Raw genomic sequence first — 22490 nt, 5'->3', positions numbered from 1 at the left:
ATGCTTGTGAAATAACTATGCATTAAATTTTACTAAATGCAAACTCAAAAAGAAAGTACTGAAATGATACTAGAAGGTAATCATTTATTTAACACCATCAATTGCATTCGGTACAGGTTCCCTGTGATGGTATGATCAGATTTCAGCAGGTCATAAAAGATAGGATCCTTTTGCTCCCATCACAAACAGGGTGTCGATTCGGCTGGTTGGTCGGACTTCACATACGATCTCTTACGGTTCGGGTTATTGTAATGTATCCATTTTTTATCGCAAGTAATAATTCGCAAATAAATTATTTTATTTTATGTCTTTGGATGAATCTGCATCTCGCAGTGATTTTGAAAGCTCGGCTTGAGTTGGAAAGCAATCGTCATGGAGCAATGCCTCCAATTCTAAAATTTGAACAGTCACTATAGATATGCTGTGAGTCAAAACCTGTTTATATCAAAAATACTAGAAACAAAATGGTTTTGTGTCCAACTTCTGCTGTCGTGGTATTCAAAATGGAAAATATTGATTTTGATAGTGTGGTCGACTCTCCTCTGATTTAAGCGATTCCAACTTTTAAAAGCCAGTTTTACTTAAAGCAAATATGTAATTGTTAGAAAATATTCATTACTTTTTCTATATTTTGTTTTCTTATCTATTTTTGCATTAACTTTTCCCCTGATTTTTTTATTTCTAATAAATAGTTTCAATAATGGTTTCAAGTTTTGAGTTAGTGAATAAAATATAACAAACTGTTAACTCACTCTACTGAAACATTTCTGTTGCACTATCAGGATTGCTCGATTTTTGTTTTTTGAACTATACTTTTTATTGAAGAGTTGTACTAAATATATTTAGGTGATCAATTTTTGAACTTCATTATTACTATTTTTGCACTCGCCAATTGTATTAACTTTTATTAACTGCTACAACAAAAAATAAAACGCCTAAAATATTCACGAAATTTGATGATTTTTTTGGTATGCAGTTATAATGGTAATAATCGATGATAGATTTTTTTTTTCAATATTTAATTTTTTTTAAAATATTCCTACTTCGACCCAAAACCCTAAATTTCCGCTTTTGCTCAAGAATAAGAATTGTAACGGAGAACAATATTAGATATTGGGAACATCGAAATCCAAGAAGCGGGAAATAAGGGCTACTCTACCACGACACTCATAGTCTAGGCGTATGAGTTATATTTAGCCTATATAAAAAAACGTAATTTATTATTCATACCCCATGTAGTCAAATTGTGTGAGAGTACACATTTTCACATAAGTATACAAATTGCTTCACATTATAAATATACCTGCATTTATTAGAAATAAGTGCTAAATAACATTGCAATGGATTTACAGGCGCATGTCTAGTTTTTTCTATACTTTCTTGCTTTAACTTATTCAACAACAGGTGTTGTCTATTTGTGTCAGTAATGCAAAACGTATTTATGTTTACACACCACTTTAACATTAAATGCAGTATTACCTAAGGTCATCAGCTAAATAAATATTTAAACATAAAGAGACATGCAACACTTTTACCACAGTTATTTAAAGTATAAATTGAAATTTATTATCAAAAGTTATTTCACACAATATTATTTTTTATTTCTCAATGGAAATTATTTTGTTGAGTTTATGAAAAGAAATTATTTAAAATTTATTTTGGAACAATCCTGAAATTTTCACAGTTTAGTCCCTTGCGAGTTGGAAGTGATATAAATTTAAAATTTACATCATGTACTTTAGGCATGTTTTTAGCTATACTAAAAAGCAAAAAATAAAACCATAGTCATACATATATGTATATGTATTTACATAAACCAAAAATTGAAGTAATAATTCCAAATAATTTGAATTTCATGAAAAAGTCATATAGATGCAAAGTTGACGCAAATAAAATTGAAAGCAATTCAAATTAATTGCTGAGTTTAGATTGTAAACTTCTACTTTACAACTCGATAATATAACCGATATGTTTCTATTGGATCCAAAGACGCAAAAACAAGTTTTTAAGAATGATCGCAGTTGTATATCAAAAACACGTATATACACAAAGTGCCCTTTGCAAATACTGAGATCATGAAACATGTAGAAAAACATTTGAAAAAGTACGAAATCCACCCAAGTCCTCTGTCCCGCAACATATTAGTGGGCACATTCGATTAAGAAGGAGGGCCACGGGAGACTTAATCAAATGACAAGTAGGAAGAATGCCAATTTAATCAGAGCAACAGTGGATAAACAATTTTTCCATAAAGTAAGAATCGAACTACTTAAAATATTTTTTTCGGTATTATTAGGTCATTCCTTGGTGGGGAACTATTGGGCCAAAGTTGAGCAATTTTGCAAAATCACAAAATTCGAAATTCTTAGATGTCCTCTATCAGTAAACAAAATAAACAAGTGATTAGACCCACTTTCTTAAGCTACAAGTACGGTTTTGTGGAATGGGTATAAAACTTCGGCATATGTGGGTTCTAAAACATATGAAATATGAATTTAATTTTTCAAGTAAAAATTTAGTTTTTTTAGAAAATCATAAAAAATATTTAAAGGAATGAGAATACATGACTATATAAAATATTTTGATGGTGAAAGGTTGACACAACCTAACTAACATTTTCTCGACCATAAAATAATCATAGATGGGGGTAGTGCACTAATTTTGCAGTTTGCACTAATACTTAGTGATAGTGCAAAATTAGTGCAATCATTTTGTTCATATTTAGTGCTGAGTTGAAAATTAGCAGCCTAACTAAACATTAGTGATAGTGAGTTAAAATTAGTTGATTTAAAAAAATGCAATCATCAGTTTATTGCAACTTTTTTGTATGCACTAATTTGAGTGCAACTTCAAATTGTGCACTAAATTTTTAAGTTCAAAATGGTTTAAGTTTATTTCTGTACACTAATTTAAAACTTAAGACTAATATTTCATTAAAAATAACAAAAAATATTTAAAATTTTTATTTTTCGAATTTGGATTCAACAATTTCATGACTACTCATTTTTGAAAATTTAGTGATAGTATGTTTAATGCAGCCTTTTTTTGATTGCAGGTTAAAATTTTGCACTAATTAATCGTAGTGCAGATTTTTGCACTAAATCTTCGTTTAGTGATAGTTAAAAAATTATCACTATCACTAATTTTTTTAGTGCTAGTTAAGAAATGTGCATTATCACTAAAGCTGATAAAAAATAGTGCAAACTAAATTATTTGCAATTTTAGTGAGTGATAGTGCAATGCTGATTTCAATCAACATTTAGTGCACTACCCCCAACTATAACAAGTGTCATCTCTAGTTTTTTTTGGACCAGTAAGGTGACGACTGCCTCCGCCATGCAATACCTGGAAATGTTTAAGTAACAACTATCTCCACTCTGCATAACAACGAGTACATTCCTGACGAATGACCCAATACATACAAGTAAGAGTCAAATAGGTATTTAGACAATAGTGAAAATTAGTGTATTTTACTGCTGTATTGAGTCCTTGTCGAACTGCTGAGTAGTATTAGGGAGTTCCATTCCTCTTAAATTTGTTATTCATTTGTGAACTTAATAGAACCACTATTAAGTTACCATGTCAATATGGTTTTAATAATAGTCATAGAAAAGTTGAATAGGAGTATTAGTGATGGTTTGTTAGTTTTGGAAGTTAAAATTTGTTCTACATTTTTCTTTTTTTTTCTTTTTGTTATATGAAAAATTTTCGCTTTTGAGCACTGTGGTTCCAAATAAAAATCTAGGCGGACAAAATTATAAAAATAGGTATCTTCAGAATTTGGAAAAACCAAGTTTTTTCGGAAGCTGATAATCTGTTCTCCTCCAATACAAATGGGTTTTTCAATTGCACATTTCGTTTTCTCGACAGAAGCGCCAGAAGTTCAAAAATATTGAATCATATTTTCGTTAATTTTTTTTTAATATTTTACTGCTTTACTAAATTACGTATATCTCAGTTGTTTTACCATATAAAAATTTATACTTCAAAACATAGATAAACATTGATATAGGCTTTTATTAAGTGTAAATTTTACATTTATGCTCCTCTCCATTTTCCTGTTGTAGTCCTTTAAACTTGGGTCTCAAATATACTGATATTTTTTTTCGAAGAATATTATATTGCTTGCCACAAAAAAGACCGTCGAAGCCCGTCCAATGACTATATATACATCATTTAAAGAAACTTCTGGGGAATGTCCTTGTAAAAAAATTGTAGTCGCCAGTACCCGCCGAAATACTTTTTTTTAATTTTTATAGAATGGAATTTTTTTATTATTGATTTTTATATATAGCTAGACCCTACTGTAACTTAAAATATAGTAAATACAGATCTTTTTAAAAATTTAGTTTGAGAAACACACGAAAACGTATTTTTTTTAATTTTTTCTTATTAATGATTTTTTTATATATCTTTAACTTGAAAAGATAAAAAGAGCGCCAAATAATTTTGTCCACCTAGATTTTGATTTGGAACCACAGTGTTGAGGGGGGATTCCTATTACCCCCCTCTGGATCTGCCTGTAGCTAGGTATTGATAAATCTACAACGTAATCATCGAAACATTGAACAAAAATGTTAAGGGCTACCTTTTTCTAAGTAGCTAATTAAAAAAACCATACAAAAGTACACATTCTCTGCAGGCTCAGGTATGGAATGATAAAAAAATTTAAAATATCCAAACAGCCAAGTACTGTCTGTATAAAATTTCATCAAAATCGGACTACGGATTCGGGGATCAGGCATGGAGACAGGACTCCGTGCCAACAAGGGTTAAAAAACGAAAAGAAAATCTATATATGTATCTCTAGAACTAAAAGATATAACTTACTTCTCAAGGACTATTATACATTTTAAATTCTAGCTCATTCGCATCATAAATCGATTTTTGGCGATTTTTCATTACTTTAATTGTCCCCATACTACAATTTTTGTAATTCAATGCCTTAGTCGCTTAAGGATATATGGTTTTGTGGTTAAAATACAAGTTAACACTTAATAATTAGATGACAAGACTTGTTTGTGTTTTATTCTAAAAGAACAATCAGCAAATAACCTCAAGTAACACCGGTATAAATATTTGTTTGAGATACTAACTACACATAAGATTGCAAAGAAACATAAAAGAGGAATAACATTTAATTTGAGACGTGCATGAAAAAGAATCACATTGCCGTGCTAAAACAATAATGCTTTAAATATTTGTAAATTTAACTTTCACAAAAAATATATTATAATAATTTTAGGTTTAAAGTACTGCCATGTTTAACTTTCAAGACATGCGCATTTTACTGTTCAGAGAAATAAAATTTCTAAATGAATGCTCTTTGGATCCTTTGAACATTTGGCAAAAGAAAAAAATGAGAACAAAAACAGCTGCTGATAATTGAAACATGGATATGATATAGAAACCACTCAAGGAATTCGGAGTTGGAGATTTTGAAAAGATGCAGCAATATACATAGATACACTTACACATAAGTATTCCTAGAATATTAGTTGTATAAAGGCTGTTGTTTGTTTAACATGATTTTGCTGTTTTATTTTGGTTCTATTGTTTTTTTTCTGTATGATATCAAAAAGTCGTAAAACCAAAAACATGTTGAAACACTAAAAATACTTGCATGAAAACCAAAGCCAAACCAAACAGTTGTGAGATTTTTATTTGAGAATAATTGTATACCAAGCAGTGATGGATAAAAGTGATAAAGTAAAATTAATGAAAGCTAATTGTGAGACACATTTATTAATGATAGTTGTATTTATTTTTAACAGATCAATAATTCAGGTCAACAAATAAAGAAAAAAAAAATATTAGTTCCATGATACCGTTTGTAGTTTTGATTTTCCCGATGTGTAGGCTTGTATCTACTTTGACTGTCATAAGTAAATAAGTGAACCCGTTTCGTATTATCATTATTTTGGCCAAATTGGCTTTTTATTATTTTGGCCAAAATTGGCTTTTTATTACTGAATAAAATAAAATAAATAAATATCATATGCATAAATGTATCTATGAATAGATTGATTTTAAAATTATGTCCTCATTGCGAAAATGTTTTCGGAATGACCGAAATGTATTTTGCTACATTTGTGGTGAAGAACTGTCGGTATTTCACGTATTTCAAATACTTCAGATGGAAATTGAGGCCCTGACAAATGACAATTCTATCAAGACAGACTGACCTATGAGAAAAGACATGAGCATATTAAAAACAATTCGCGAAAAACTAAGAAATTAGGAAATGTTGAATGAGTTGTGGGTGGAGGGGGGTTTATCGGATATGTGAGGGGTTAGTCCAACTGTACAACGTACAACGTTTTATGATACTAGCTCCCTTGGAAATAATTTTTGCCTCCATTTTGGACACATAGTGCCATGTTGTAATTTTCTGGAAAAATAATTCAAATAGGTATTAGATTTGGCGGCACTAAGATCATTGTGAAGCTGTGTAAATATGAACAAAATCTAGGAGAATCGTTAAATTTGAATTAATTTTGCTTCTGTTTCTTTTGTGTTTTGGAATAAAAAAAATCAGTGACCCAGTAAGTTTTTAGAATATGACACAATTTCTAATGGCATTCAAAGAATTTTTGAATTTAGCTTTTATATCGCGTAACAAACGAAATGGCGCGTTAAATTATACTTATGCTATATCTAATGCTATTGTCATCCACGTTAGTTTGATGGCACATACGGGATGAAAAAAACTGAAAATTATTCGAATTTATATAGAGAGACTTGAAATCTATTCTTAATGTCTATACGACATTTAAACTGGTTCTTAAATGATAGTCATCTCTAACTGAGAATGAAAATATTCTGTTGTTCAACTGTACAGGATTCTGTGACAACAAGGTGTGCTCTCCAAATGTATTACGGTTTCAGTCGACAACAGTAAGGCTGAAGCCTCTATATCCTGTGGATTATAGGGGAAATTATATTAATATAATATAATAATATTAGAGTAATTTCTAAAACTAAGAACATAGGAGTAGCGGTACCAAGCTTAAGAGTTTTATGATCTCAGAAAATTAACATTGGGTGAGCGTACTTCATTTTTGCAGGTCATGGAAATAGTCAGTTGTAAAAAATCTGCATTATCTTGTGGTAGACTTTTTTTGTGATCTGTTAAAATTTAATTTTTTCTAAAATCACGTGTTTTAAACTTCAATAAATTAATTTTAAAGTCAAATGGGAATATATTGCTATTGAAGAACACATTTAACAATATAGCATATTTATGTTTAATTTTTTAGTAATTTCAATAAACCACGTAGTCGGCTAATGTGGTATAGCTAACGGATTTCAACCAAATAATATGCCAAAGAAACGTGAAGTATGAAAATGGGCAGCGGAAGATTTGAAGAACGCTATCTGAGCTATTAGAAACAACAAATGGACATTTTTTTCGCATCAGAAGCTTCTGGTAAGCTTGGTCAGCCGCCAAATTTAACCGAATCCATTGAAGATGATTTAAATAAAACGCAACTCATTTACAAATTAAAACACTATGCATCGGTTATGTGGTTAAGTATACAATATTAAAAGAACATGGTATACCACATTACCCTCCAATTTTTTCAATGGCTTGTTTATGGGTTTTTTCTCTTTTTCCCAAATTTCTCTAAAACTTGAACTTAAAAGACTTTTTTACTTTCATGGATGTAAACCTAACACTTGTAGTAGAACACCAGCGTGGAACTGTTCCAATCGAATTAAGATTTTAAAAATTATAGTCAAATAAAAAATAGGTATACCACATTACCCGAACTTACTCTAAGAGGTAAGGAATAGAAAAATTGGCATGAAAAAGCCAACTAAGAAAACGAGTTTAAGAATTATTAATGGTGACTACTAAAAAAAATTCCTTTATAATAACACTAGTTTACAAATCAAACATTTTTGTTTGCTCATGGCATGAAACTTATATTTTTGAGAAGAGCTAGGGACGCTAGCTATTTGACCATTTTTTGTTTCAAACCTATACGTCAAAATTTAGAGATATATGGGTTTTTATTTTTCACCTGCTCTGAGTACTACTAATGCATACTGTAGTGTACCGAATTGTGGTAATTAGGTATTTACATCGCTTTTAGGTACTCAACACTCTGGCGAAGCTACTAGATACTTTCAGAGTTATATTTTTTTTGACAAATTCCAAAAAAAATTAACAGAAAAAAAGTAAATACTGTTTAACAGTACATCTTTTTTGTAGATAAACGTTACTAAATCGCTATTAAATACAAAACTCTAAAGTAAAAACTATTTTAAAATATCTTCTAGAAAGTGTAAACTAAACCCAGACAATTTTTGTTTTATTTGCCGTAAAATTATTCAGTTAAATCGAGGTTTTCCTACAACACAAACACTGCAAAATGCTTATTTACATTATTTTGGATTCCCCGTGTCAAATCAGGATAAAAAGTGGGTCCCTCATTCGATTTGCACAAATTGTAGTGAATATATTACAGGTAAAATGAACGTTAAAAATTTCAGTTTGGTTGACCCACAAAAAATAGTTTTACCGCCACTCCACATTAAAGTAGGTTTAATGAAAACTTTCGTGAAAGCTTTAGATAAAACAAAACCAGCATTTCAATATTTATGCAGCGTGTTCTCGAGTCTTTCTGAGGCTAAATTAAAAGAAGGGATATTTGTGGGTCCTCAAATAAGAAAAATTTTGGGTGATACCAAATTTGAGTGTCTATTAACCGATGTTGAAAAAGCAGCTTGGAATTCTTTTGAACTTGTTGTTCAAGAATTTTTGGGGAATAAGAAAAGTTAAAATTACGGAGATATTGTTGCGAATTTATTACATAATTTTGAACTGATGGGTGTAAATATGTCCCTCAAAATTCACTTTTTACATTCTCATGTGGATTTTTTGCCGGAAAACCTCGGACACATGAGTGACGAACATAGAGAGCGTTTCCATCAAGATTTGAAGTTTTTCGAGAGGAATTATCAAAGTTTTTGGGATCAGAATATGCTAGGAGACTACTGTGAGGTAGACAAATGAAAATAATTATAAAAAGATAACTAAAACACTTCACTTTTAATTTTTTTGTACTAATTTAATGTACATTTTTATATGTTTTGTTTTTAATAAATATTTCAAAAGTTTGAAGTCCATGATTTTTTTTAATATTTTTTTCGAAGTTAGAAGACCTAAATACACAAATCCCCATATGTTTCAATTCATGAGCAAAAACCTTGTAAACTAGTGTAATTTTCTAAACTGATATACGGAGACACAAACTGAAGCTTATCAATTTAAGGCCTTATTCATAATCAATATTAAGTTAATTCTTAAATTAACATTTGACTTATTCTAACCGCTCTCTCTTAAGTACATATTATAAATAAAAAAAACCTTAAACTCGACACTGTACTAACATATTTATGTATGTTTATGGCTAAACTTGAATGTATTCCACAGCAATGTGAAACCTGCCAAGATTTTAAAAGTAGAAAAAATAATACTATAAATTTCGCTTATACATACATTCAAATATAAAACCTACCAAGAACAAATGCATGTAAATTTAGCAGTGTCCTAGCAGTTTTAAAAATAGCCATTGTTTCCATTTTAGTTTTCACTAACCTCAAATTACACGGCTGACACCAATTTTATTTTTTTTGGGGTCACTTGGCACTTATGTGATCTTTTTAGTGAAAAAAGAAGTCAACTGGTTATTTTATATATCACAGGTAATCCAGCGTAAATCCTAATGTCACTTTAGTGTCTCGAAGTAATTGTACTGCTGTTATTTTATCCAGTAGAATTAATCTACTAAGTGACCTTTTATAATCCAGAGTTTACTATTTGGCCAATTAACTTTCACTTAGGAAAGTAAGAAAGTCATAGTCTGCCAAGCCCGATCATATAATACCCTACACTGAGTATATGAGCAAATCGCTATTCTATTATAATTTAAATAATTTTGCTTTCATGACTGATTTTCGGAAAATTGACCAATATTGGACGGATCGTCCTGAAATTAGATCACATGATTTCTTTCTGTGTAAAATTTATTTCTGTTAAATTTAATTTGGCTTCCAACATTTTTACAAGATTCATACTCGTTAAATTGATTTTATGAATTCGACCATATATGGGAGCTATGAACATTTATGGACCAATCGCTATGAAATTAGTTCTAGTTCTTTACGTCAGTATGCAACTTATTTCTGTTGTATTGTATGCAGCTACCAAGATTTATACTCGTTGAAGAGACACAGTTGGACGGACATAGTTTAATCGACTCAAAAAATGATTCTGAGTCGGTCGGAATAATATTTTTGGGCATTACAAACATCAGCAAAAACGCATAATACCCTCAACACTATGGTGGTGTAGAGTATGATAACTTCAATAACTGAAATCACATTACTGATGATCCTAAATTATAGGTAAAGTCACTTGTTTGGAAAATCTACCCAGAACTGCTGGGATATTCTCAAAATTATACAATAAAAACTCTTAAAAGCTGAGTGTTAAATATATAATTGCTGTGTAAATGAAAAAAACCTGATGGCGATATAAAGAAGAAAAATAACGGGTAATGTCTACAGTAGAGTGCTCCAAGATTGTATGGACGAAAAAAACTTTCTAGGTACAAGCCGTCCCCCCCTCTAGAATTGTTCTATGTATTGTAGAAATACGTTGTGTAAAATATTAGGATGATAGGATAACGTTAACTGGTGGCGCAGCGACGCTGAAGTTTTGAGGTGCATTTACAAGGGGAAAATATGCAATTTTTTCAGTTTTTGTAAAAATTTTGCCATTAAATAATAACTTTTACAATTTAATTTAAAAGAATCGAAATGTGTACGTAATTGTCGTTATAATAAGATATAAAAGACAAAAATTGGTGAAAAAATGTTAAAGTTATTAAAAAATCGCCAGGCCATTAACGTGACTCAGGCCACTAGAACAAGAAATTTATGAACAAAATTAACATATTTTGAGAAATATTAAAATAAAAGCTTATTTTTACTTAAAATATATCCATATTTACTTGTATATGAGTTTTTGTCCTCGTAGGATACCGTTAACCTATTCTCAGGTATGACCAAAAAAATTTAATTTTTTTAACGGCAGTTTCAAAACTCCAATTTCAAATTTTTAAAAATTTTGTTAAACAAATTTCAGAATTTTTTGATCATCACGTGGGGATTTATTGACAACGTAATAGGGAATAAAAATGTGAAAAATGTATGTCAATACCTCCTATAGTTTTTCCGTACCTGCGATATAAATTTTGCGATTTTCGAGAAAAACTAATTTTTTGGCCATATTTTGGGGAATGACCAGAATTTCCTTACTCTAATGATTCTTAAGTAAAAGCTATTCAGAATAATATAGTCCAGGTAATTTTAAATATAGTCTGAAAGTTTTACTAAAATCGGAAAACTTTAACCCTTAAATCGTGAAGGTCAAAGGTAAATTTTTTCAATATTTGGAATTTCTCATGGAAAGATAGCGAAATATTATATATGTTTGGGCCGATTTTGATGAAACTTAAGAAAAATATAAAATGAAGTCTAGTATTCACAATAACAGTACAAAAATGGAAATTAACCCTTAATAGCAATTGGGGTCCAAATGACACTCAACTTTTAATATCACGAAACACACATTCATTTTGACCCCAAGTACTCTTAAGGGTTAATTTCCATTTTTGTACTGTTATTGTGAATACTAGACTTCATTTTATATTTTTCTTAAGTTTCATCAAAATCGGCCCAAAAATATATAATATTTCGCTATCTTTCCATGAGAAATTCCAAATATTGAAAAAATTGACCTTTGACCTTCACGATTTAAGGGTTAAAGTTTTCCGATTTTAGTAAAACTTTCAGACTATATTTAAAATTACCTGGACTATAATATTCTGGATAGCTTTTACTTAAAAATCATTACAGTAATGAAATTCTGGTCATTCCCCAAAATATGGCCAAAAAATTAGTTTTTCTCGAAAATCGCAAAATTTATATCGCAGGTACGGAAAAACTATAGGAGGTATTGACATACTTTTTTCACATTTTTATTCCCTATTATGATGTGAATAAATCCCCATGTGATGATCAAAAAATTCTGAAATTTGTTTAACAAAATTTTTAAAAATTTGAAATTGGAGTTTTGAAACTGCCGTTAAAAAAATTTAATTTTTTTGGTCATACCTGCGAATAGGTTAACGGTATCCTACGAGGACAAAAACTCATATACAAGTAAATATGGATATATTTTAAGTAAAAATAAGCTTTTATTTTAATATTTCTCAAAATATGTTAATTATGTTCATAAATTTCTTGTTCTAGTGGCCTGAGTCATGTTAATGGCCTGGCGATTTTTTAATAACTTTAACATTTTTTCACCAATTTTTGTCTTTTATATCTTATTATAACGACAATTACGTACACATTTCGATTCTTTTAAATTAAATTGTAAAAGTCATTATTTAATTGCAAAATTTTTACAAAAACTGAAAAAAATGCATATTTTCCCCTTGTAAATGCACCTCAAAACTTCAGCGTCGTTGCGCCACCAGTTAACGTTATCCTATCATCCTAATATTTTACACAACGTGTTTCTACAATACATAGAACAATTCTAGAGGGGGGGACGGTCAAAATTCGCAATTTTATTTTTTTGGAGCACTCTAGTCTACAGCAATGATGGTTTTAAGGTTTAAATAAAAATAATTAAAATAAGCAAGAAAGTATAATCGTTCAAACCCGACCGAGTATAATGGACAGATCACAAACAAATTTAGTAGCATGGTTTTTGTGCATATAAAAACTATTTGAGTTAGATTTGATCTCAATATTATAATTTTACGTCAAATGAATCATAAATCAATTAAATCCGAAGACATGTTCATAAAATACGAGAATTGAAATTTATATCACATGTAAATGTTAGAATAATATTTTTGTGCATTACAAACATCAGCACAAAAGCATAGAGTAAGTTCGGGTAATGTGGTATACCTATTTTTTATTTGACTATAATTTTTAAAATCTTAATTCGATTGGAACAGTTCTCAGCTGGTGTTCTACTACAAGTTTTAGGTTTACATCCATGGAAGTAAAAAAGTATTTTAAGTTCAAGTTTTAGAGAAATTTGGGAAAAAGAGAAAAAGCTCATAAACAAGCCATTGAAAAAATTGGCGGGTAATGTGGTATACCATGTTCTGTTAATATTGTATGCTAAACAACTTATCCGATGCATAGTATTTTAATTTGTAATTGAGTTGCGTTTTATTTAAATCATCTTCAATGGGTTCGGTTAATGTTGGCGGCTGACCAAGCTTACCAGAAGCTCCTCAATACATTCTTCGCTTCGTAGGAGACATTGAATGACTGATGCGAAACAAATTTCCATTTGTTTTTTTAAAAACTCAGATAGCGTTCTTCAAATCTTCCGCTGCCCATTTTCATACTTCACATTTCTTTGGCATATTATTTGCTTGTAATTCTTTAGCTATACCACATTAGCCGACTACGTGGTTTATTGAAATTATTATAAAATTAAACATATACACTAAATATGTTATATTGTTGCATGTATTATTCAATAGCAAAATATTCCCATTTGACTTTAAAATTAAATTAATGAAGTTTAAAACACGTGATTTTATAAAAAAATTAATTTTTAACAGATAACAAAAAAAGTCTACCACAAGATAATGCTGACTTTTTACAACTGACTATTTCCATGACCTGCAAAAATGAAGTACACTTACCCAATGTAAATTTTTTGGGTTCATAAAACCCTTAAGCTTGGTACCGCTACTCTTATGCTCTTAGTTTTAGAGAAGAGCAGCTATACCACATTAACCGCCTATACCATATTACCCGAACTTACTCCAATACTGTCCGTACTATGGTGGTGTAGGGTATAATAAAACCTGCTAGAAATTTTATAAACAAAATTAATTCAATTTATTTAATTATTTTAGAATATGAGACGTACTAAATGTTTGTACATTTTGTATAGTACTGTTTCGGCGAATCTTCAATCCTATGTCTTTTACAATTTTTCTCATCACATATGAGAGAATCAGAATAGGAATCAGAATCAGATTTTTATAAAATTATTTTACATCAAAGAAAATAATTGCCCAATTCACAATTGATGTCGTAGTGTTGTAGCATTGTATGTCGTAAATATTTTTCAAACAAATTTTTCGAAACAAAAACAAAACATTAATAAAAAAAATTACGACATACAACGATACAACGCTACGACACCAATTGTGAATTGGGCAAATATGTTCAAAGTAATCCTAAAATCTCGCACAGCATGTGCATATCCTGATTATTTATTGGCTCAATTGCAAAATTGGATAAAATATTTGAACACAAAAAAATTATAAATAAAATTTTATTTTTAATTGTTTTTTTTTTGGTTTTACAAATATTTTTAACATACATATTTTTAAAATGCCTGAATATTTTTTCTTTTGTTTACTATGTATTTTTGTATTCATAAAAAATTTAAATTTAATCAATGTCCATACAAAATTTGATTTCAAACCGTTTTAATTTAAAAACTTTCTTTATGAATATGGCCTTTAATAAGTTATTTGACAAACAGTTGGAAAAATAGTTATTCACACAGTATACATATCGTCACCTTAAATGCAAACGAACGTAACTGCACACTCAAAATCGAGTTGTTGATTATGCTTTTTTTTTACCAAACTATATGCTCACGCAAATTTGTATACGCTTGCGATCAAAAATGACAACTTTATTAAAGAAATTCAAACTTAAATAACTACGAATGTATTTATTTCTTACTGCAAACGGTCGTATCAAATATAGTAGGGGATACTTCGCACAAATTTACTGGAAGAAAATTTGTAGATCGGGAATCCACCATTACCTACTCAGAGAAATTTAAAAATGAAGAAAAAGTGACAACATCTCCATGACCTAAAACCATTGATACCATCAGATTGTCATAACTTTTATTTACATGTTTTTTAGTTTAAAAAATTAATATCATAAATACTTTTTAAATAAAGTATTTTTATTAAAAAAAACCTTAGAAGGTTTACTAACATAACAATGATGTTTTAATGTACCATTATTGGTTGTATATCCAAACAATTCTTAAGTGTAGTTACATTTGAAACCCTGACAACTTTCCAAAAGCTTGTGTATTCCTCTGCGATGTGTTCGTACATAAGTTTGCAATCTGAGCAGTAGTTTAGAAGATACGAGTATATATATATTTATTACCACTTTGTTCCGATCTGCATTTATGCAGACTTTAATGTAATTTCAATAGACAAAAATCAAATATAAGAGCATGTCACCGCATGAGCATAACCATTTTATTCTCAAAGGAATTCATTCAATACATTTGAAATACAGAGGAATTAAGCCTATGAACTAATTTATAATGAATTCATTAACTAAATAGTTTAGAGCTACATACAATTTATCTTGATTTCGGAAATGAACTTAATAATTTATTCTTTGTTTATAAAATATATATGTGGAACTTCAATCTGAACGGTATTTGTAATAGATTTATGCATTTTTGAGTGATTTTCGGGTATGGATTTATAATAGTGCTATTTGAAATATCGACTGATATTCATTAGGATCAAGAATATATAAATAGTTTGTTACCCAGATGAATATTTCTCAATGTTAAACACGAACTGACAAACTATATAACATCACTCTAAATATAACACTGTGTAGGAAAATTTATTTTGCAGTAATTCTATTAAATAAAATAGTAAAAGGTTCTAAAATGGATACTGTAAGTCTCCACTTCATTAAAAAAAAGGGTGAAAAAGAATATATTAAGAGATTTAAGCAAGTTTTTTTTTTTGTTCACATTTTCCAGCAAATATAAATTTGCAAATATGATCTCTCATGTGTTGTGAGATCACTCTAAATATTTCTCTAAATCATTTTATGTGTTTCTAAAGATAACATGTGTACTTCACTTAAGACTAATGTTCTTGTTTCGGAAAAAATTAACTCAAACAAAAAGAAATTAAGTGGTTTAAAAAAAAAATACGTATCCATACTATAAGTAAATTTCGCAAAAAATTGCCAAGAGTACCTTAATATTATTGATTTTATAACGTTTTTTGATTCACCTGTAAAAACATTAAAAGTGTAGTTACTTGCGTTTGCATTTAAGGTGACGATATATTTAAATGTTGTATGTAGATTGTTTTCAATTTATAGCAATTTTGTGTTCTGCATTATACATTCCGGGCATTGTTGAAGTTAGTGACGTCAAGGAATATTGGAGTACATAATTTGTGTTCGTTTATTATGGCATTACAATGCTTGGTAATACTGTTAAGAGTCGCGGTGTTATTTCATATGTTCAGAAGCTTTTTTCCCTATGGTATAAAACAAAAATATAGAGGGAAATAAATCTGTAACTTCTAAACGGTTATTCCGATTTAAATGAAATTTGAAATGTGTAAAGAGGACTTTTTCCATTTCCAAATAATTAAGTTTAAAATTTTTGTGTTAGTAGACATCTAGAACAAAAGTAATATTTTTGACCCACATTGTGGAAGTAGAATTTCACCAAATTTCAAATATAGAATCAGTTATGTAGATTCTTACTATGCAATAAAAAAATGGCGTATATGCTTATACACTATTGTATTAATGAGGGGACGAAATAATAGAAATATGTTTCTAATTGTTTTTTTTATGAACTGACATGTTTTTTATGAGTTCCATTTACTTTGTTTTATTAAATGATTTAACTACATGTATACTTTACTTTAAAATAAATGAATTTTCTAAACAAAATTTTAAATTTATTCGTATTTGGGTCTTTTTTTTGATTTACACGATTTCTCATACAAACATTTTTCATTTCGATTTAAACGATTTTTTCAGGAACGCATCAATCGTGTAAATCGAGGGATAGGTGTACTTAACATCTCGCAGAGAATTTACCTAATTATTTTCCGGAAATGTTACAGTTGTTGTGATCATAATAATTTTGTGGGTCATATTTCGTCTTTCACTTTGAGCCACATTTTCTTGGGCCATATTTCGCAGAGTCGAGATATACATGAAATTTTGTAATTTTTTTGCTGTCTAGTGTGCACTATGTCAGGAACGTTTTATCCCCATCGTCAAACAAATAGGTCTATATTGATTTTGTCATTCTGTTTGTAACATATCGAAATATTGGTCGTAGGACCATAAAGTATATATATTCTGGGTCCTAGTAAGATTCTAAGACAATCTGTTGAAAACACGATAAGGCCCAAAAGAAAGGAGCTATCTATAAGGTTTGTATTGAAAATGAGAAATATCGGTCCATGATTGCACCTAGTCTCCATACAAATGCCGCCCCAAATATGTTGATTATTTGTCACTTCTAATACAATTTTGCACAAATTAATTTTATGTACCCCTCAGAAAATTAGTGTTCATAATTTTCTTCTAATAATCAATATCGTAATAAAATTGGACATAAACTAGTTTATAAACCTTTCTACCAACTTTTGTGAGAATCGGTTTATAAGAAAAATTTATTTTTTCTTTTTTTATCAAATGCTGGAGTATTTGTACTAATGAATTTAATAGTGAAGTGTTATGCAGAATGTGCCAATCGGCCACCTGCAATGACATCCCCGTGTTAAATTCACCAGTCAATAACGTTGCGAGTGGGTTGAAAATTCACTAGTAGTAGTTCTCAGTGGCTAACTAATTCGACGTTGCGGAACTAGTGCGATGAACTGCAGGGATGTGAGTCTACTCTCTATTTTTGCATTTTCTACATCATCACTGAGAATGAAAACACAAACGGCCACATTCGACATTACACGTGGCCATCGAAGTGGTATATTTTATAAGATTTTATTTTTCTTGAATTTATTTTCAAAAACTAAAGACAAATATCTGACTATTGTTTATTACTGAATATGCTGCTGAAATGTAATGCAAATGATAACCATTTAACTACCACTTTAGCAGCCACATCGAACTAGTTAGTTGTACAAGTAGTAATATAGCTAATGCAAGGTTTCCAATTGGCACTTTCCAAACTGCTGGGTATATACGTCTTTACACACGCAAAACATTTCATATACCAACAATATGAAGAAAATCATGAAAACGGACACTCATATGCAGTGTTGCCAGGAGCTGGCGAAAAAAGAAGCTATATTGGCTTCAAAAAAAGGCCAGAAAAAGCTAAACCGCTTTAGAAAAAAAGCCAAAAAAAAGCTAAAATATTATAAATTAAGAATTTTGGTTTATATTTATTTTTAAATAAAAAATTAGAAAATATGTTCATAAAATTCATCTGCTTTACTTAAAGGAAGTACTAAAAAGTTAAATACTAGATTAACCATGTCAGAAAATGGACATTGTTGGTTCTATATTTGTCCATTTGTAGTTTAATATATTCTGCCCCTGAGCCTTAAGCTTCGTAATTTTATTAGCACTTTAATTTTTCACTATCAATATGACATAATATATTTTTTTTGGGTTTACTACTTTATTATCAAGCCCATTTCATAGCACAATTGTGCAAGCTAACCATACACATATTCTTATTCTCTTTGATTTAGTAGTCACTGAGACAGCGGCGAATGAACATACTAAGCGGTTGCATTACTATTTTTTAAGTTTTTTTTTAATTTTTGTTCATGATCACTGAAAGAAATATTTGGATTGTTTAATATATTTCGAACTTTAAAAAATCATTGAAGATTTGTCTGGTTTTTCACCTCAATGAACAATTCTTTTTCAGATTTGAAATGATTTTAATCCAAACAACGTAATAAAATAAAAAAAAACAAATATTTTACATATTTTAAATATTTACAAATTTGTGGAAAATGATTAATATCGAACTTCCCATTAATGAGCTATGATAATATTTCGCCGACAATTTGTTGACTTGATTATTATTAACAAATAAAGCCTTAAAAATATTGGCATCTTTTATTTAGTTCACTAAAATTTTCTTTCAGTGAATCTCTTTTTCGCTCACCAATACAAATACAGTTTTAGCTTTGGACATCTCTGATTTACAGGGCCCATTTTGAAAAAAAAGTTAAAAAAGATTTGATTTCGGAAAAAAATATTAAGAATTTTTTATTTTTTTTTTGAATATTTTTTTTGAAAGATTGAAGAAATAGCTATCTAAACTATTTGGAACACATTTTGCTAAGAACAATAGGTAATAAGTTACATGGATGAGAAAAATCACATGTTTGGTCAAAATGTCAAATTTTGACCCCCTCTAACTCAGAGAGTTCTGGACCGATCTTGTTGTAAAATTGTAATTTATTGTTATGTAATATTAATCTATAGTTGTTGCTGTACTTAAAAATATTTAATATTTATTAATAACTTCAGTGGTTTGGTATTGGCAACTATTTAAATGTAAACAATTTTTCAGACATGTTTTTTATGAAGAATTGTTTTCAAAGTTGTTATTAAGCACGATAGTACAAGGTTTTCTTTAAGTTGTATTTTTACTTTTTTTTATATAGATGGAATATGAGACTTGGTAAATCAGAAAAATAAAAATATATTTTCCGCTGTTTGTGATAACCAATAGCTATATTCTAATAGAATTTTTTTTTTACTTTTTGAATTTTCAGAAGGTTGCCAGTTACTAATGCTGTGAGATGCAGTCCTAATTTTGTTACCAATATCAAGGCTATATTATAGACTACATATGGTGAAAAATTCAGCTGCGAAAAAGTGCGAGGTGAATTTATATAATTTTTTTAAGAAAATATTATCGTTGGGACGATATAAAATCTCGTACTAAATTTCATCCTTTTTTTTAAGATTGTATATAAGAAGTGCTATTGGTAATTACATTATATAAAAATTAAATTTATGTAATTCTAACTACTTACAAGTTGCTAGAAACAAATGCCCATATACCAAATTTGACATAAAATTATGAGTCCTTTTAAACATTTGCAAAGCGTTTTATGTCAATATTAATATATTTGTTTTAACGCTGTGTTATATCCACATTGTCCAGAACTTCATCTGCAAGCTATAAAAAAGTGGAACCGTTATCGAAAGATGTTATGCAACTTTTGTTGGATCCATTACTTCGTAGTGATTCATCAGACTCCAGTTTTTTGATGACAGCGGGTCCAAATATTTCCCGATTTTGGTTGTTGCACAGTGTAATTGTTATTCGTTTTTAAAAATAAACTTATTAATAGAACTAAAAAAAAGTTTAATTTTATATGAATATTTCGACCTATGCTGGCAATAGGGTAAATGTCCAAAATCTATAGATTGAAATAGTTACTTGCTATAAATGAGATTACTTAAAAAATTTAAATTTTTTGAAAGATATATTGGTGGCATGTCACAGTGTCCATTGACATAATGTCCATGGACACTATGACACCCCATAAAGTGACATTATGTCCATGGACATTATGTCATTTCGGTAGTGTCATAATGTCCATGGACACTATGTCACTTTGCTTATGGATATTATGACACTTTTGAAAGTGTCATAATGTCCAAATTTTGTTCAGAAAAACTAATTTTTATAAAATTTTTGATCCTAGTAACAGTTTATATTTTCATATATTAGAAAACTTCATGTAGCGAAGCCACCTGCCGCGTTCCATGGAGGAGGAAGCCCCTAAAAGCGGCCACAGGCCGCCAATAAGAAATACCTTTTTCTGCGATACCGAATAGTTGCTCGCCATGCTACTGAGTGCAAAAAACTTGTCTTTGTAAATAAAGTTTTTCTGCTCTTAGGGACTTTCTTCTCCATAGAACTCGGCAGGCGGCTTCGCTAAATAAAGCCTTTCTTGTAAATAAATTATTAAAACGTATTTTTTGGAAGGGAAAGTTCTTAAATTTTTTATTGAACTCTCTTTTTTTGTCAAATTTATTCCTAAGTTTATATTTATATTTTACATTACCCATTTTAACACTTTAACACTTTTACTTTTTTAAACTTTAAATTTGTTACGTCTGAACTCCACAAAATTCAGATAACAGATAACTAAAAATCGCAGCTGTCGTCTTATTACTACTTTAAATTTACAACGGTAAATTCGATAGAAGTTAAATTAAAACATAAATACTTAAATTATTTTTTAAATATCATGGACATTATGTCACTCCAAAAGTGTTATTATGTCCATGGACTTTACGACACTTTACACATGGACATTGTGACACTACCAAAATGACATAATGTCCATGGACATAATGTCAATGGACACTGTGACATGCCACCGATATATTAAAATAATTTCTTAGAATTTCTTCCGAGGTAGTGTAGTTTAGCAGCCTCTCCCGCTCATTCTACTGAAGTAGCAGCACGAATTTTGCATTACTTTATTAGCTTACCCCCTTGCCTGCAATATTTCCATATAAATGAAATTAATTTGGCGAAGCGTTTAGAAGATACGAATTTAATTCCACTAAATTAGGGTTTTCTCCCACTGTGCGATCGGAAGACATCGATTTTAAAAGTTGGTTCACTTGTCGTGAAATCCCCCATATGTATATTATATGCAATGAATACATTCTACACGCAGAGAATAAATATAATTGGGCATGGTTACTGTAACCATTTAAATAGTGTTACAAGATTTTTAACAATATTATAGTCACAGTAACTATTTACATGATTGTGGTAACCATGATATGGTTAATTTATGATTCACATGATTGTATCAACCATATATATCGTTACAGTAAACAAATATATGTTTGTGGCAACTATATTTATGACGAATAATTTTATCATAATATGTTGTTGTCAGATTATGACAAGCCTTAAGCCGAGAGCAACATAATATGATAAATAATATGGTAAATAGTTACTGTGACTATAATATAGTTAAAAAACTTGTAACAATATTGAAATGGTTACAGTAACCATGCCCAACTATATTTTTTCTCTGCGTGTATAAGTAGACAACAAGGCCTTTACAATGTTACAATTTCTGTCCTACATGTCAGATGATTTTTAATTTCAATTTTATTAAAAATGTTGGTCTATAACATAATTTATAAGTATTTTAATAAAGTAAACAAAAGCTGATGAAGTCATTTGTAAAATTAAAATGTTTTCATAAGAATCTGAATACTACGTAGATATGAAAGTTGGTAAATGGAAAAAAGAAAAAAAATCTATGACGAACGAAAATGAAACATACATACGTTAAAACATATGACATGTTGCAAATGTAAAAGCAAACAATATAATGGAAATTTTATCAGTAAATAAAATTATTAAATATAGATAACTTTTCATTTAATATTAAACTATAATGGCAGTAAAATATTCAATATGAAGTTCATTAAATGCTGATGCTTAATATACTATTTAGTACATAATTTACGGACGCACTACTGTTAAACATAAATTCCATTTTTTACATACATATAATAGCGGAGTTCAGTATTAAAACACGTATTTTGTATTTTGTTATTGTATTACCAGCATTTACAATGTTGGTAAA

This window comes from Calliphora vicina, chromosome 1 (assembly GCF_958450345.1).
Source record: "Calliphora vicina chromosome 1, idCalVici1.1, whole genome shotgun sequence".
Classification (NCBI taxonomy): domain Eukaryota; kingdom Metazoa; phylum Arthropoda; class Insecta; order Diptera; family Calliphoridae; genus Calliphora; species Calliphora vicina.
The sequence above is the reverse complement of the archived record's forward strand: the minus strand, read 5'-3'. Positions refer to the sequence as shown.